Source organism: Meleagris gallopavo, chromosome 1 (genome assembly GCF_000146605.3).
Source record: "Meleagris gallopavo isolate NT-WF06-2002-E0010 breed Aviagen turkey brand Nicholas breeding stock chromosome 1, Turkey_5.1, whole genome shotgun sequence".
NCBI lineage: Eukaryota > Metazoa > Chordata > Aves > Galliformes > Phasianidae > Meleagris > Meleagris gallopavo.
The window spans coordinates 156,503,195-156,516,792 of NC_015011.2; positions in this window are offsets into that span (position 1 = coordinate 156,503,195).

The following is a 13,598-nucleotide window of genomic DNA, read 5'->3' on the forward strand; positions in this document are numbered from 1 at the left end:
AAAAAGCTGATCTGCTAATTGTATTACATGTACTGGAAATCATAGAATCGTAGAATAGCTCAGGTTTGAAAACACCTTAAAGCTCATCAAGTTCAACCTCAGCTAACCATAGACTGTAGATTGCTGCTAGACCTTGGCCTAAGGTCCTTCACTACTCTGTTTCCCCTAAAGAAATAGATAAGATACACAAAATATTTCAAAATGACAGCACTTCCTATGTTTCTCAGATTTTTAAATTTCTTTTCTCCATTTTTATGCACCCATCAAAAGACATAAATATACTACTGCATTAAAGATCCTGTATGGGCAACGTACATATATTACTAAGATAAATGTGTTAAGATAAAAGTGCTACTATGTGTTGCGGTTTTTGTTTGTTTGTTTGCTTGTTTGTTCTCTGTTCTTGCTGTTGCTGCACTATTTAACTGTCAAATTCTGAATAATACTTTAGTATTTTAGAAACATTACAAATATGTTATGAGTGCTCTAATGTCTCAGTAGATAGCTTTATATCTCAATAAAAGGAACATATACGTTTTGTTCTTTGTATTTTTATGCTACTTAAGTGCCCAGAGTGAAATAGGAAGCTCCACAATTATTTCAATGAGGAGGAGAGAAAGGTAATTTCTTTGCAAAGCTGCTGTACCTTTGTATATCATGGTTTCATAGGTGCCCTTAGTCTAACCTTGAGGTAGACAGCTATTCCCTGCACAAACTAATTCATCTGGGATGTTCCTCAGCAAACTGTCAATTATGTTAAACTGTGTCAACCTGTATGTATTGTGTAATTTTCCACACTGAATTATTGTCTACTAAATAGAGTCAGCTGCAAATATTGAACACTTACAAAGTACTCTAGGGGAAGAAATATGGAAACATTATGTATTCTTTTAACATCAACCAACTATCCTCTTGCAAAGATGCGAAGGGTTATAAAAGTTATCCAAAAGTACAATACGTAGCAAAAAGCTTTATGAAAGCAGCACATACAGTTTCTCATTTACTACATTAACAACTCATTTAGTACATAGTTGCTGTTGAGAACAAGTCATTTAAGTACTTAGCAGAAATATAGCATGTATATTTTCATTATACTGTGAGCCAAATCCCATGTTCCTGTCTCATATAAATTAAGAAAGGAGTCTAATGCTATGTTAGAATAAATTACGATCAAGTAATTAAATGGAGAAATTCAATTTAGAGCTGCTGAGGACCCTTACTACAATATTCTGTCTGCCTTAGAATCATAGAATTAGAGATGCATATAATCCTTAGATTTAGAAGGGGTCTCTGCAACGAACAGGGACACCACAACTAAATCAGATTGCCCAGGGCGTTATCTAGCTTCACCTTCAAAGTCTCCAGGGATGGGACATCAACCACAATACTAGGTAACCTTTTTCAGTGCCTCACCATCCTCACTGTAGAAGAGTTTTTCCTTATTTCTAACTTAAATCTACCCTCTCTGAGCTTGAAGACATTTCCACTTGTTCTGTCACAACAAATCCTGCTAAAGAGTCTGTCCCCTTCTTTCCTATAGCTCCCCGTTAGATATAGAAAGACTGCTATCATGTCACCTTGGAGCCTTCTTTTCTCAGGTTTGAAGAGCCCCAGCTCCCTCAGCTTGTCCTCATAGGAGAGGTGTTCCATTCTGTGAATCATTTTTGTGGCCCTTCTCTGGGTGCACTCCAAAAGGTCTATGTCTCTCCTGTACAGACGACTCCACATCTGGAAGCAATACTTCAGGTGAGGCCTCACCAGTGCAGAGTAGAGGGGCAGGATCATCTCCTTCGACCTGCTGGCCACACATCTTTTGATGCAGCCCAGGATACTGTTGGCTTCCTGGCCTGTGAGGGCATATTTATGGCTCATGTCCAGCCTCCCATCCACCTGTATCCCCAGGTATTTTTTGGCAGGGCTGCTCAATCCTTTCACCTCCCCAGTTTATATGGGTATAATATTTATAACAGTTCCCTCGACCCAGGCACAAGGCCTTGTACTTGGATTTGCTGAACCTCATGAGGTTCCCCTGAGCCCACTGCTCAAGCCTGTCTAGGTCCCTCTGAATGGCATCCTGTCCCTCTGGTGCATGAACCTCACCCCACTGCTTTGTGTCATCAGCAAACTTGCTGAGGGTGCATTCAACCCCAATGTCAATGTCACAGATAAAGATATTAACTGAGTATCAGTCCCATCACTGACTGCTGTGGGACACCAGTCGCCACTGATCTCCATCCAGACATTAAGCCATTGGACCACCACTCTTTGGACTCAATCCTGAAGCCAGATTTTCATCCACTGAACAGTACACTCATCAAATTCATATCTTTCCAATTTGTAGAGAAGGATATTTTGGCCAAAATAACCCCATGCAGGACTATTGGCTTGGGGATGAGTGTCTGGATGACTATGAAGATGAAAGGGACCTGGGGGTGTTGGTTGTTGCTCAGCTGAACATGAACCAGCAGAATGCCCAGGTGGCCAAGAAGGCCCAACAGCATCCTGGCCTGCCTTAGAAATAGTGTGACCAGCAGGAGCAGAGAGGTAATTACACCCCTGTATTCAGCTCTGGTGAGGCCGCACCTTGAGTATTGTGTTCAGTTTTGGGCCCCTCACTACAGGAAAGACACTGGGGCTCTGGAATGTGTCTAGAGAATGGCAACAAAACTGGTGAGGGGTCTGGTGCACAAGTCTTTTGAGGAGCTGGGATTGTTTATTCTGAAGAAGAGAAGGCTCAGAGGAGACCTCATTGCACTCTACAACTTCCTGAAGGGAGGTTGTGATGAAGAGGGGTTTGGCCTCTTCTCCCAGGCAACAAACAGGACCCGAGGAAATGACTGCAAGCTGTATCAGAGAAGGTTTAGATTAGACATAAGGAAAAACTTTTTCTCTCAGAGAGTGGTCAGGCACTGGAATGGCTTGCCCAGGGAGGTGGTGGAGTTGCCGTCCCTGGCAGTGTTCAAGAGGATGAGGAGATATGAGGTATGATTTAGTGGCTTGTGGTAATAACGGTAATGGGAGAACGGTTGGACTAGATGATCTTATAGGTCCTTTCCAACCTTGTGATTCTATGATTCTATGATTCTATATTCTAGGGTACTGTGTCAAAGGCCTTACTAAAGTTGAAATAGATGATATCAATGGTTCTTCCCTTGTCCATTGATGCAGTGACACCATCATAAAAGGCCACCAGTTTGGTCAAACAGGTTTTGACTTGGTGAAGCCATACTGTGTCACCTTCCTGCCTTCCATATGCATTAGCATAGCTGCCAGGAGGATCTGTTCTGTGATCTTCCCAGCACAGAGGTGAGACTGATAGGTCAGTAGTTCCCTGAGTCATCTTTTTTACCCTTTTTAAAAGTAGCTATGATGTTTCCTTTTTTCCAGTCACCAGGGACTTCATCAGATATCCATGACTTTTGAATATCATAGACAGTGGCTGGGCAAGCACATTAGCCAACTCCCTTAGGAGTCTGGGATGCATCTCATTGGGACTCACAGACTTGTGGATGTTGAGGTTCCTCAGGTGGCCACAAATTGTATCTTCACTTACACTGGGAGGGATATTGCTTCCCTGATCCCCTTCTAGCAAAACAAATATCTGAGGTCTTGTGGTGAGCACTTGTCAGTGAAGATGGAGGCAAAAATCTTAAGTCTTCTCCCTGTCTGCTTTTACCAGTCTTCCTGTGTGACTCATCAGGGGGAGTAAGCTCTCCTGGACTTCGCTCTTCTAGTTGAGAAACAAGTTAGAAACATGAAATTTATATAGCCAGTGAATTTAAGTGTTAATTATGTGTAAAACTTTCAGCCTATATTTTTTTTTTTTAAAGAAGGGGGGGGCATGGCAGTTACACAGTTCTGTTGGCTTTATAGTTTTCAGTAGATGTAACAAGGAAAGTCATAAAAATATCTCACCAAGAAAACAGTAAAAATGTAACAAATGCAAATGCAGGCTTAAAAATGCTATCAGATGTAGTTCTATAATACTGTAGCATATGTATTAATGATCATCTTTGATTTTTTTCTAAACATTTCTTCCAAATTTACTTTACTAACTGTTTATCAGTTTATTTGCAAAATACAAAATACTAAAATGTATTATTGTTTACTTAAATTCACTTAAAAATAAAATAATCTTATTAGTTATTTTATTAACATCTATGAATTAATTCATTAACTTTATTCTTAATACTCAGAGCGCAATTTTGCAATGATTTTATTAAGAAGAAAATAATTAAAATGTTTCTACATGAGCTACTTGAAAGGAAACAATTGAAACCACAAAGGAAAACAGTATTCTTCTTTGGTGTAAACAGAGGCAATTCAGTAAGTGCAACTTGTTAACAACTACTTTAATTTGAACAGAACTTAATCTACGCTCAAAGCAATATGTGATTTATAAACACTTTCACCCATGCAGAACAGGAAATGTCAAAGGAAAAAGCTAATGATTTCATAGGAAACCTTAACAGGAGCACTATATAATAAGCATCATGTGGGTTGACAGCACTAATTTATTAAGTAAGCTTGAAACTTGCAAGGACAAAATAGAATATTTGAATGTTTTATTTAAGTAGTCATAAAATAATCTTCAAACTTCATGGATGAATTTGCTTAAAAGATATTTACCTACTCAAGTCTCAAAAAAATGACTAAAAGTACTTTGTGTAGTCTTAGCCAGGGTACAGTCTGCTTTTTTAGCTTTATTTTGAATCTTCTTCCATTCCTTTTGTGTGATGTAAATCTTAGATGTCAATGATTTTTTTTTTCCTTTGAGCTTTGAGATGTGACCCTTTGATATAGATGTTTTTCAATGAAGGTCATAAATTAAACAGTCAAAATCCCTCCCACCTTTTTTCTCAATTACACTTTGGACTTTTTTGAAAAATTAAATTAATTTTCCTCCTTCCCCTGATATCTCATTAAATCACAAAGTATTTCTCCTCATAGACATCTCTTGTCAAACAGTTTCAAATGAGTTAGGTTAATTCCACAAAGGATTTTAGACATTGCAGGACTTAATTCTTTGGGATATTGTCACTTCATGAAAACTACTGCTGAAGTAGTAAGCTGTTAAGTATCAACGCTTATCTATACAAGAAGAAATCAAGCTTGTAACATGTCACTAAAACACTGAATACACTGCACATACTTCATATGCTGCTCATGATGGAAACACATCAAACAAGTTCATAGAATCATAGAATGGCCTGAGTTGAAAAGGACCATAATGATCATCTAGTTTCAACCCCCCTGCTTTGTGTATCTTCTGTCTCTTCTTGCTGTTATAAAGTAGTCTATTGGAATAAATCTTAATACTTCTGTACACTACCAGATGATACCCTAGAAAACTTAGTTGCCTATTTAACAGGAATGAAAAAATCAGCACTGAGATGTTAGAATATATAATTTGCCAGGAATGTAGGAGGGACTTATTCTCTACTTCTAGGTAGGAGTTTCCTAACTTTTGGCAGAAATGGAAATCCATGTCTTTGTATTCCTAGGTCAGACTCCTTTACTAAACTCCTCAAATAACAGTCTTGAGACCACATTAAACTTAATGATCCGTTGGTTACAGCAACTACTGTCATGTGGAATCACAGAAATAAGAATACATATTTCTGTTGTCATGTTTGGAATAGAGGCTCTTTACTGCTTAGGTCACTGCTCTCATTACTAAGTATGTGGACACTGATGAAAGGTCTCAAAAATCATGGCTTTTCTTGAAGCTGTTTCCACAGTTATCTAAACTGTCAGACTGTAAGATCACTCTTACTTTCTCCAGTAAGACAACTTTACTTTAACCAATTTGTATTTCTGTCTTTAAAGACATGTTCCAAATCTTCAGTAGAAGAAATTTATTTACCTTAGAAACTACTACTGAATAGATCATCTATCAGAATGGATAAGTCCTCTCTCAGTTGTTTCAAATAAGGTAGAGAAAGAATGTCTAGCCCTTGCTATGCACTTAGTTTCTAAATGCAACTGAGAATCTAGTGGGGAAAAAAACAAAAAACAAAAACAAACAAAAAACAAAAAAAAAACCTAATTCTAAGGAAGAAATCTGCATTAATTTGAGAATGAACATATAAGATGAATCAGATTAATTTCTTTCTAAAAATTGAAAGAACTCCACTGGTTATAAAGGCGGTTATGATGAATCCTAGTTCAGTCTTTCTGTACTTGATCTCATCCTTTATTTGTTAAACAGTTAATATAAGGAAAGAACTCTCTTCTTTGTCCTCTAGGTGAGCCAGGAGAGGTAAGGTCATCCCCTACATATACAAAGATGGTCTCCAAGGAGCAGAGAGAACAGGATGGGTAAATGACATGGCTTGACAGAAGGATGTGGTACTACAGTTTGTGCAAGAAGTTCATGCAGGGCAGGTAAGCCAATCACTAGGGGAAACCTCTTTATTAGTATCAACATGATGACCACTTGGTGTGGCAGAAAGGCAGAAGCAGAAACACAGACAGGGGACCCTCTACCACTCTGGACTGATACATGCACTCAGATGGATTTCCTATGAAGCAAGAAGGCTGCGCAGACTTTTGGCTCTGTGGGTCTCCAAAATCTAGAGGTCAACCATGGGACCAAGGTAGGTGACAGGTGTCATGAGTGAAGATGTGCCCAACTGGATGATGTTTTTGAGCAGCTGACCAGACTGACACAGGAGGTCTCTGAGTTGAGATGCATTCAGCAGTCTAAGAGGGAAAATGATGCTTCATATCACATGATTGTGTAAGCAGTCAGAGAGCCAGACACTGGGGTCCAACCAGGGGAGGAAGATAAGCAGGCTTCTGACTTGACAGAGGATAGACATGAGCAAGATGAGGGGGGCTGGACCCTTGTCTCTTCTTGGGGCAAAAGGAGAAGCTTGCCTCTAATCCTTGAAGTCCCACTAGCTAACAAATTTCAATCTCTGGTATAAGAGAAATAAGAAGTTATGAATAGCAGTTTGGAACTGAAAAGAGGGTGATGACATTGAGAAAATCCAACCAAGGATCCAAATTATGATCTGTGCCGCTAAAAAAAGGTAAAGAGTCTTAGTAATTGGAAACTCTTTGCTGAAGGGCCCTGATGCACACATCTGCTGGCAGCCCTGGCTGTGGCAGGGGAGTTGTAATGTAATTTTATCCTTAGGGTCCTTTGCAACCCAAGCCATTCTATGATTATTAGTCATGCTGAGGAGCAGAAATACAGATGAGCAAGGGATAAAACAACAACAACAACCACAAAATAAAACAACAAAGGACTTCCCACAAATTTAGTTGCTTAAGGCTTAAGCAGTAAGTGAAGCTTAAATTTTTTGGATATGAACAAGCCTATGTCCTAGAATTAACCCAGTCAGAAGTAGTACACATGTCCCCTTCCAAATTTATCCAAAAATTTGAAAGAAATGTTCAGAAATATAAAGCCCACAATAACTAGATCATTTAATTAAATATTAATCCAAATGTGCAGATGAAATTTTACTGCATCCTGATTAACATTAAAGAATGGCAATATCCAATTCAGAATGTCTGTAACAAACACATTAACTGTGAGGCCTTTTGTGCTAGAAAGAGATAAAGTAGTCTTGACATCTTGACATGACTCAGTTAGTAAGATATATATTCATTCAATTGCTTCTGGGTTCTCATGTCGTTGCTGGCACTGTCCTGATGTTCTCATTCAAAGCAAAGCTGTATTTGAGTGAAATAGGAAATTTCAAAGATTATGAGGATAAAAGAAGAGAAAAGTCACATGGATATTATATTAACCTGATAAGTGAGAAAAAAAAAAAAAAAAGAAAAAGAAAAAAAGAAGAAAAAAAAAAAGGAGGTTTAAGTAGTTATTGTTTCTTAGCATAGCCTCTACAACTACAGTTTTATAGTAGCATTTGTAATAACAATAAAAACATATTTAGTATTTAGGTTATTAGAACAATTACGGTCTTGGATGTAAACTTTCTAAGTTTTTTCTGAACCTAAAGTCTCATCTTTGGCACTGCATGATGACCAGCATCAGGAGTATAGCCAGCCACAGATTTCAACATTTTTTTTTAATTCAACATGTGACACCTTCTTTACAGTGTATTCTAGGAAAATAAAGAAATGAAAAAGGAAATATTTTAGTAGAGTTAGAACATTATTTTCATATAAAGAAAAAATCATTCTCTTCCCTGCTGTCTTGTTTAGCATTAAACTCTGTTTGATTTTTACTACAGAATATCATATGTGTGAAAATCTACTTTTATGTAATAAGCAGATTTATTTATTTTTTTTAACTTAAACTATGTTATCTTTGTTAGCCTTGGGATAGTATCTAATTCCAAATGCTTAGAAATTCAGACTGAACTGAACTATAAGTATACTGCAAACCATTGCAGCAACATTGTCGGAACAAGAGCAATCGTATCTGATCTCAGTACAACATAAGAGTGAAAAGAATGCATTTAGTGTAATGTTCACCTCTTATCTTACTTTTAGGTTATGTATTTAGAAAGCAACAGATGAAGTGCTGTAAAATCATTTCTTAAGCGAGAGAAAAAAAGTGGTGTAAACTCTGAAGAGTTCTACGGAAACAGCATTTGCAATCACTTCAGGGTGTTACTGAGAACTGCCAGGCATTTTGACAGAAGAAAGAATGGAAGAAGGAGGGAAAATAATCTACTTGCAGTAGGAGTAAGGCAGAGCAGAAACCCCCGTGAGAAAAGCTCAGAGCATTTTTCATGGAACTGGTGTATGCTGTTTTCATATATACATAAGATATTGAATAAGAACAACAAATAGCTTATTTTCCTTCCTCTCGGTGATGTTAATCCTCCACAGAACACATTGCACCAGCTCTATAGCTTTTTACAAAAAACAGCTTTTATGTGAAAGTGTGAAAGAAAGAGAGATGTGAGTCCAAGTCTCCTATATCAGTTTACTAAGAAGGTAGACATCTAATTGCTATTTCAGTGTAGGCCTTTCTAGTCTATAAACACATTTATTTATATACATATGATAGATATACTGAAGAATAATAAGCAATCTAGGCTTACCTATGCTGCACAGGTAAAAGGAATAGTATCACACTGTAAAATTTACTAAATTAATCAAATGAAATCAAACTGATTTAAGGAATTTTAATTCATAGAACCCTATCAATTCCCACATAAGGTGAAAATAAAGTGAACCTGAAGGAAACCTAGATATTATTGTGAAAATATAAATAAATGAAAATTAATTTGACTACATTAGTTTAGGGGAAAATGAACCACTAATAATAAACAAACAAACAAACAAACAAACAAATCAGAATAAAAACAGAATAAAGGGAGAAAATAAGGAAAAGCATCTTGCAAAGATATTAAGTGATTGATTTATGCCAACTTCTAATATCAGAAAGTTGAGAAGATATGTACTTTGGAGCTGCTCTTTTCAGATAATGAACATGAGTTTTTACCTGATAGGAGCCCAAAGTGATATATTAATGAGCAAACATTCATAGAAGCAAATTTTTTTTACTAGAGAGTTCTTCTGGAAAACAGTTACATTGGGGCAGAAAGAGATTATATGTTCAAACAACATAGCCATTTTAATATTAAATAACCTGTGATGATTCAGGGAATTCCAAAGCAATGAACACAAACACAATATTTAGGAAGTCAAGTGAAGTAAAAATAAAAGATGTATGTAAAAACAGATAATAAGCATAAGAAGCAACATTAAAAGGCAAACACTGTATCTGTGCAGATCAAGGTAATCCAGATTAGGAGAAATGTACTGTATTTACACTTTCAATAGGATCTTAATTTTTTCCCCAAAGACAATATAACAAGAAGTAGAATCTGTGGTTTATTTAAAAAAGAAAAATGCTGAAATAAGAGAAGGATTACAGGGATTATTCTTTTTCATAAGGCAAAATGTGAAAGGGCTAAGAAAGTAGCCTGGCAGGTTAAGGTTCTCTTTGACAGTAATTGATGGTAATGGGGTACTAGGTTTTGTTTAATATTACTGTAATATAATGAGTTTGAATGGAGGAACTTAAAGGTTATCTAGTTCCAGAGACTGTGCCATAGGCTGAGATGTCTTACACTGTACCAAGAAGTTCAAAGCCCCATCTAGCCTGATCTTGCACGTTTCCAGGGAGACATCCATAAACTCTCTAGGCAACCTGTTCTACTGCTTCAGGATACATATATTCAATAATTTCTTTCTCATATATTATCTAAATTTACACTTCCAGTTTAAAACCAGTATTTCTTGTCTTATCCCTACCTTATACCATTATAAAAAGTCTTGCATAATTTGTTCCTTCTTGTTTTGAGAAAATAAGATGTGAGGCTTTGTTTTTTTTTCTTGTTGTTTTTTAATGTTAAAAATATTTTTTGCAGTGTATAATAATGCTTTACATCAAGAAAAAAAATGTACAAGTCTACTGAAGTAGAAAAAATATGCACAGATAAGTAAAAGCAGCTGAAAATCATACAAAAATGTCACAATGAGTGAGGAAGCAGTTCTTTCCAGTGTATTAGTTTAAATAGAATTCTGAATGGGAAGAAGTATCTGTAGACACAATGCAGGTAAATAGAATGCTAGTTATGAACATAGGTACAGCTTTTGCAGTGTTCCTACTTCTCAGTCAAATATAAAATAGTTTACTCCTAATTCCTACCTGCCAAAGATGGAAAGTGATTATAAGTAAAATTGCTATGATTAGCATGAGAAGAAAGCACATAGCCTTTTTATTTCTTTTTTTAATAGACTTCATGTTTTACAGCTTTAATAAAATATGAAAGTAATTTTTAATTGTGGATATGAAATTTCAGTTTAGAGATAGATTCTTATTTTTTGTATTTGTCCCTGTTCAGTACTTCTGTAAGCTTTTTTTTTTTCTTTTCTTTTCCATGCAACTTAACAAACAGAAGGTGTCTGTTTAACTTGGCTCATTCCAGTATGGAGAAGAGAAACTGCCAAAGCTTGTTCCTGTACAAAAGATTGCTGTAGTTGTTATCTAGAAATGATAATGACACTTACCCAGCCACTAGCATGCACAAATCTTCTGTAATTGAAATAGATAACGTGTATTATTTTCAAGGTTGCATATTAAATACCGGAAAACATAAAAATAAATAATTATGTATAGTGTGATTCTATATGAAATACAGATAAAAAAATCATCTAAAAAGTAAAAAAAAAAAATTCTGATAAGGAATTTTTTAATCTTTGAAAGTACTAGATAAAAAAATTTTTCTCAATATTAAAGTGAAGAGAGTTTACAAATCTCTGTCTCAGATATTTTTTTCTCTTTTTTTTTTTCTCAGATATTTTTTTCTCTGACATGGTTGTGTTGAAGCCTCAGGAAGAAAACAAGTCAGATTTGTAAATGGCTGCACATATGACAACAGAGTGAGAGAGAAAAAGAGATTCATGAAAAATGATGAACAAGTTTTATCTAGTAAAATAAGTTAGCTATGTTTCATTTTAAACATATTAAATAAGAAAAATGATAATTTCAGGTATGTAAATTGAATTCCTATAAAATTCAATTAATGATTCTTCAAACAAGAATCCTGAGACAGTAAGAATCAGTATTTGTATTGTATTATATAACTAAAGAAAAATGCTAATTCCAAATTCTGCCCATTTTTAAGATCGTTACTTCTATCTCATGTTTCTACTCTAAAGTCTGAATTTACTGTAGCAGAGAAAGAAACTTAAATAATATTCAGTAGAGAAAAAATGTGAATATGTGAATATCTAAGTCGTTAGAAAAATAAGAGATCCAGGATGAATATGAATAGTTTTACTTCTCTCCTGCAAAAAGTTTAATTAAACTTTCTGATCCATGATTCTGCATCCCAGAACGAAAAGGATCAAGGAACTCTGACACACCTAAAGACATAGAAAAACATCATAAAGATAGTAAATAGGACTAACTCCTTATTTTAATGATACAGTGTTTTCACTGCAATTTGGATAATATAAGACATCTTCAATAAATAAAATGCTCAATCAATATTGCCAACACTTATAATTGAAACTATGATTTGCATGTAGTTTAAGACAGAATAGCTTCAAGGATTCAGAAGGAACAGAAGATTTGTTATAATAACCTTATGAATTATTGTTTCTCTGACAGCATAATGACAGTGTATAGAATTAAACTGGCTGTAATTTTACTATTGTTTATCTAAGTTTTAAAATTTGAGTCAGTGTAGAGAAAACTGATAGTAGACAGTTGCATGTTTTAAAGATCTACAGAATTCAGAGTTCAAATAATAAACCAGGCTTACCTACCTGCAAATACTTTACTAGTGATTGTGAGTTGACTCTGACTTTAATTTTTTACAACTCTGACCTTTCCTAAGTTCATAACTTAAATACAGTATGCAATGTCTGTAACAAGAAAAATAAGACCATCTCCAATTTTTTTTTTCCAGAAATACGTAGCTTTAAATATTTACATTTTATTTCTTTACCTCACAGACAGCTTATCATAGTAACACTCCCTTTTTAATTGCCATTACATTCAACTGCTAGATGAAAATTTCCTAAATATTTTTTCATTTGTAATCTTTTATAACTGATTGTGATCTGTAAAAATATTTTTCCCAATCATGGAATTTCCTTATAGATTTTTTTTCCCCCCCGTGAAAATACACTGATTTCCTCATTGGTAGCCAAAAGCAGATAAATTTTCAAACTGAAAGCATACACCACTAATCAGCATAAATGGTCACATTTGGATAAAATAAAATAAACAGAAAGAACTCATAAATGGTTAAATCATACCCGCTTTCCAATTCATATATAAAACATAGGGAAAAAAACTGACTTGCACTTCATAATTTAAGAAAAACTATATAGTTATTGGTGTAAAATTATGACTTTTAGGCCTTCTTTATATAATTCTGCATTGTATTACATTGCAGGAAATGCAAACATTCAGTTATCTTGGAATACCTGAATGTAACTTTGTGAAATGATCCCCATATGACTGATACTCTTTCAGCATAATCATTAAAGTGTGCTTCAGGGACTACAGAGAACACAATAGATTATTTAATCCAGTGATTTGTACATATTGTAAAGTTTTAAATCCATTTCCACCAGCCTTCTCCAGGTTATAAATTTTTCAGCAGGAATAAATGACAGAAATTTCCAGAAGGTATAGTGCTAAATTAGTAGTCAACAGATGTAAGCTATCCTTTCACTTTTCCTTATATTGATACCATTTTCTTCACGATAGGGTAAAGAGAATGGCTTTTCAGTTATGAGAGATTGTTTAGTAATTCAAATTTTTAGTATAAACATAAGAAAAGTACTAATAAATGCAATTTGTATTCTGATTCCACTAACCGAGTTATGTAACCAATTTTTTTCCCCCAGTAAACATTAGAGCTAGTGTATGTGATACCGCTGGCATTTACAGAGAAAAAGTCTCATGTGAGGAGTGAATCACAAAATGATTATCAATCTTATAATAGCGATAGTGGAACTTGTAGTATTTGAGACCAAATTCAGATGTTCAGAATTTAGGATGGGAAGTCCATGTTTACAAAATTCCACATCATGGATGTGCGTATATCAGAGAACATGTTAATTGCATGTTGAAGTAATGTTTT